This window comes from Hordeum vulgare, chromosome 1H (assembly GCF_904849725.1).
Source record: "Hordeum vulgare subsp. vulgare chromosome 1H, MorexV3_pseudomolecules_assembly, whole genome shotgun sequence".
Classification (NCBI taxonomy): Eukaryota; Viridiplantae; Streptophyta; class Magnoliopsida; order Poales; family Poaceae; genus Hordeum; species Hordeum vulgare.
In genome coordinates this window covers 76,919,003-76,924,080 of record NC_058518.1, presented here as the reverse complement: position 1 = coordinate 76,924,080, position 5,078 = coordinate 76,919,003, and the positions used below count along the sequence as shown (strand labels likewise).

General features: G+C 44.2%; 1 pseudogene; it reads left to right on the top strand.

Annotated features, from left to right (window-relative positions):
• Window positions 1-3,147: 3,147 nt before the first annotated feature.
• On the top strand, window positions 3,148-4,610 carry LOC123396842 (annotated as a pseudogene).
• The last annotated feature ends 468 nt before the right edge of the window (window positions 4,611-5,078 follow it).

Genomic DNA, 5,078 nt, shown 5'->3' with positions numbered 1-5,078 from the left:
CCTCCTCCTTCTCTTCTTCTTCTTCTTCTTCCTTCCTTTCATTTTTCCTCTTTCTTCTCCTCTTGTCCCCTTCTTCGGGCTAAATTAGCTAAGAATGCCATTTTGGAGCTAATTATGTCATTTCGAGGATAATTAGCTAAGTATAGGTCATGTTTTATTAAATAGACCATTTTGGAGCTAACTAAGCTAATTGTGTCATTTAGGTGGAACTCTAGCTAACTATAGGCCGTTTCGGAGCTAACTTGGGTAAAATAGGTCATTCCGGAGCAAACTATGCTTATTAAGCCGTTTTGGATCTAGCTAGGCTAATTATAGGCCATTTAATACCTAAGTAAGGGGGAATATGTCATCTTGCAGCTACGTAAGCCTTATTATGTCATTTAGGAGAGAACTTAGCTAACTATAGGTCATTTTTTATTAAATAGGTCATTTTGGAGCTAACTAACTCTACAAGAAAACCACTAATTTATGACGAAAAATAGTGACGGCAGTTTAATTGGTCATAGATCTATGACCAAAATTCCTAAATAGGTCATTGAGAGTCTGCGAGGTTCCAAACCCCATAATATCATGACCATTTGTGCCCATAAGGTCATAATCTTATTGCAAAAAAGGTCATTAAGATTAGTAGCACTATTTATGGTCTTATTCTCTACTCATCATGACCAAATTACAAGGTCATGATGATGTGGGTGCAAATGACTCGATGACACATCATCAATTTTGTCTATGTGTCTTGTGCACTTTACAATTTTTCCTATGTGCCCCAACTAGAGAGTGCAAGTGTAGTAATGTATCCTGACTAACTGATGGGACCCACATACCACACTAGGGAAAAAAATGTAAAATATGAATACATATTTATTTTCCTTATGGTCCCTGAATTTATTATTATTATTGGCTTACCAAAGTTGTCATACACATCCAGGGTTTACTACAAGAAATATTTTATTTATGGACTGTAAATTGATTGCTATACCATAGATTGATTTGGTTTATTGGGTTACTAAATATTGGGATGATGAAAACTAGAAGGGGATGAGCAACTAGAAAAAGGTGAAGGGTGGAACGTTGGACGAAGGGGTGGTGAGAGAAAACAAAATAAAAGATGAAACCTTAGCTTATTTTTAAATATTTTGGAGAAAGGATAGACATAGACACTCTTTTAGTTTCGAAACCTTTTGAAAAAATTGAGTATTCAAAACTGTTTTGTCCTTTCATAAAACATTGTAAGGTTTATCGCAATTATTCCACGCAAATAAAACGACACCCTTGAGCTCATCACCGGTGCGTGCAAGGGCGGTGATGGGTCCAGGGACATGATGACATCGTGCGTCGTGAGTGTGCCGACGTCTCCTATTTTAATTGTACATAAATTTCACAAGTGTATGAAAAACAATCGGCAACCCATTTTTTGTCATTTGTCACCATGCGGCCATGCATGCACTTCTCTTTCGAGTGGCCGAGCAACGTTTGCGATTTTTTCCCTTTGCCGAGTGTTATCAACATTAGGCAAAATCGTCAATTTTGGTAGTTTTCGATATCCTGTTAATTCTGTGACACTTATATTTAGCTTTCAGGAGATTTATATTGTTTTTCTAAGAAAATGACATGTGGATCAGCCTCACACCAAATGATGGGTCGGAGCCCACCAAACCAACTAGGGTTCCTAGCCGAAGGGACACATACATAACCTGCTCCCACGGCCGTCTCCGTGTACCCTATCCGCCACGAGAAAATCGGTTATTTGCCATTTTTAATATGGGGCTTCGTAAAATTGCCACTTTCAACATTGGTTTTGTAAAACTGACACCCATCTCATGTACACTTTGATTAACATGCCATCTTTCCCTGTTTCATTGTTTTTCTTTTTGTTTTTCATCTTCTGGCACTTGAAAGGACCAAAGTACCCTTCAATCTTTCGACCAAAGTACCCTTCAATCTTTCAACCTTATCTAATGCCTTCGTGGACTGGTTGAATGGGGATTGCTCGTGGCTAGCTCGTCCTTGTTGTCTTGTTGCTTGCCGCCGTTCCTCGTTGACACTTGATGAGCCAGCACAGCTCCCCACCTTAGCTAGACCACACCCGTGTGAGCAACCGCAGGTCACTACCATTGCTAGCTCACACCTGCGCGCGCCACCGCGGCTTGCCGCTTTAGCTGGACTGCTGGACCACACCCATGTGAGCAACTACAGGTCGCCGCCGTTGCTAGCCCACGCCTACGCGCACCATCGCGGCTCGCCGCCCTAGCTTGACCATGACCGTGTGAGCAACCATAGGTCGACGCCGGTGCTCGCCCATGCATGCGTGCATGCTCAACTCGCCCTCACCGCGCTAATGCCTGCAGCTCGACGCCGGTGCTCGTCCACGTCTGTACGCGTCAACGCAGTTTCGCGAATGCCTGCGTGAGCCATCGCAGGTCACCGGCTCACCGCGGTGCTTGCCTGGACATGTGTGCACGCCAGCGCAGCTTGCTCTCCCCTTCGCGCGTTGGCAGTAGCAGCTGAAGGAGGAGACAGATGTGTGCCGTGTGCGTTAGTTTTGAATATATATAGCATCAGGGATACTTTAGTCCTTTCATGTGTCAGAATATGAAAAAGAAAAAGGGAAGTAATGAAAAAGGGGAAAATGGCATGTTAATCAAAGTATACATGATCTAGGTGGCATTTTTACAAAGCCAATGTTAAGAGTGGTAACTTTATGAAGCCCCATATTGAAAGTGGCAAATAATCAATTTCCTCATCCGCCACCTGCTTCTTCTATCCTCCGGCACCCTGAATCTCTTTTCCTATTCTTCCTCCGGCACCCCGAATCCCTCTCCCTGTTCTCCCATGGAGGTTTTCTTCCTCTTACCACCTCGCGACACCGGCCATGTCAGCGAATCCACCCCATCATAGGACCTCAATCCCGAGACCCCTCGCCTCAGATCTCGATCCTCACCAGAAGGCTTGCTCCCCTTGCTCCGTGAGCTCGGTGTGTAGCTGCATACCGTCGCCATCAACTTCGATTGGGCCTTCAAGATCCACGGCAAGCTACACATCGGCCTGAATCCCTCCCTTTTGCCACTAGTTTTTCACGGTGGTTTTAGGTTTGTCTGTGTTGACGCACAGGTAACATCAGGTGGAGGAGCTGCTGACTGAGCGCCGATGAAGGAGACCATCACGAGGGAGTACATCGTCACCTCTGACCCGCGTCCTGTGCTTGTGGCTGCCCGCTGGGATCGGACACCATGGTTTTTAAATCGGCATATGGTGGTGGTGCTCATACCGGCTGCTGCAGTTGCTGGGTTTGTTGGTATCCCAGGACATTGGTGGCTTCCTCTTTGATTCAGGCATAAGTAAGAAACCCAATTCTGAGCTCCCTGTGATGTGGACATCATAGCTCGTACTTTAGTGGTATAGTTCTAGTTAGGTTACTGAATGCTATCATATTTTAGTGTGGTTTTTGATGTTTATGTCTTCTGTTTGTGCTATGGTTATACTCAGTTTGTGTGAAGGCTGAGCATATGTTGGTCCTGATGTCCCCAAGGTTGCGATGATTCTCCCAAATAAGGTCCAGAGCCCCTCTCCAGGGTTTCTCTACGCCGTCCCACACCGGCGTGGCACCTTAGGTGCCCCGCGCCATCGCCGTTTCCGTTCAACCCCACTGCGTCCCTGTTGTCTCCGCTGTTTTCTTGATTGGTTTCTAAGGTATGAGAAAATTTTCACATCCATGATTTGTTAAACGCCGCTGAACCTCGAGAACTTTTGAGCGTTCACCAGCACGCTGTCCAGATCCACCTCTGAATTCTCAACCATCGTCTACGTGTTCATCTGCAGCTGCAGCAGAGACACTGCATGGCGGCGGTACCACATCACCTGCTCTATGAATTCGCCAAGGCTGCACTTATCAAGATATTTGCATTTCCTTATGCCACGATCTGTTACACGCTCCTTTGTTTCCTGATATCCAATTCGTTCCGGTTAGACGGTTAGTGAAGAACTAAGCAGCAGAAATTTCTATTACCCGTTGTGAAATGCTGAAGGTCTGCGACATGTACTGCAACGGTGGCGCTGATACAGAAAAGTGGGCTGATGCGCAAGCTGATCACTACATAGGAATTGGTAGGCCGAGCTCACTATGACCTGAGCCCCTCCTTGGTTACTTTGTTCGGACTACCTGAAATCTTTTGCCTATAGTGAACTTACTGCTTTCTGTGATAGATGCTTCTGCGTCAGCTGTCAGCAGTGATGCCCGTGAACTATGGGAGACCAAATGGAAACCTTTCACCACGGAGTTCATCGAGTTGAATCCTTCTGCTGTAATCTCCTCTCGCCACCCCTTCTTACTTGCACGAAATTGAAGTGTTCAGAGCTGATGGTATGTATATTGGGCTGTATAACAGGATGACTTTGAAGCTCAATTGCAAGAAAAGGGCATCCAAGCGGATATAGTTTGCTGCATGCAGAATTTACAGGCAAGCTGGCTTTTCTCCACCTCTAGAATTTGGTATATTATTAAGCTTTGCTAGTCTTCAAAGTTTATCCATGTTGAAAGATAGTTATGCTTTGAAAGTGAGGAGCACGCAAAGAAGCTTCTCAATAACGTATCATCCTTGCTCAAACCTTGAGATAAATAATATTCCCTCCTAACAAAATGTGTATTGTAAAAACTAGTGTAATGAACTCTAATTTGTATTGGCTGATAATATACTGTAATTTATACTAGATGATAACAAGAGCTACGGCTCAGTGGTTAGACACGGTAGTATCTAGTCAGCTGGACCAAGTTGAATTACTATATCAGACTAGAGAAATAACCTGGTAAATTTTCTTTTGACAGATAAAATGCTACCAAGTGTGTGTGTCCATTTTCTTCCTCCCCGAGACAAAATATACTAGGCAGAAGTGGCATATAGATAGCGACGTGATGAATCCATGCTACCATGCCCAATCAATGTGCTTATGTGCTGAAGTAATTAAATATATAGTACAGTACATTTATATGGTTGTGATGAGCTTAAACAATGGGTTGAATAAAAGGGAGCATTTCCAACACAAAATGCACAACATAGATGAATGGAAGGAATTTGAATGAA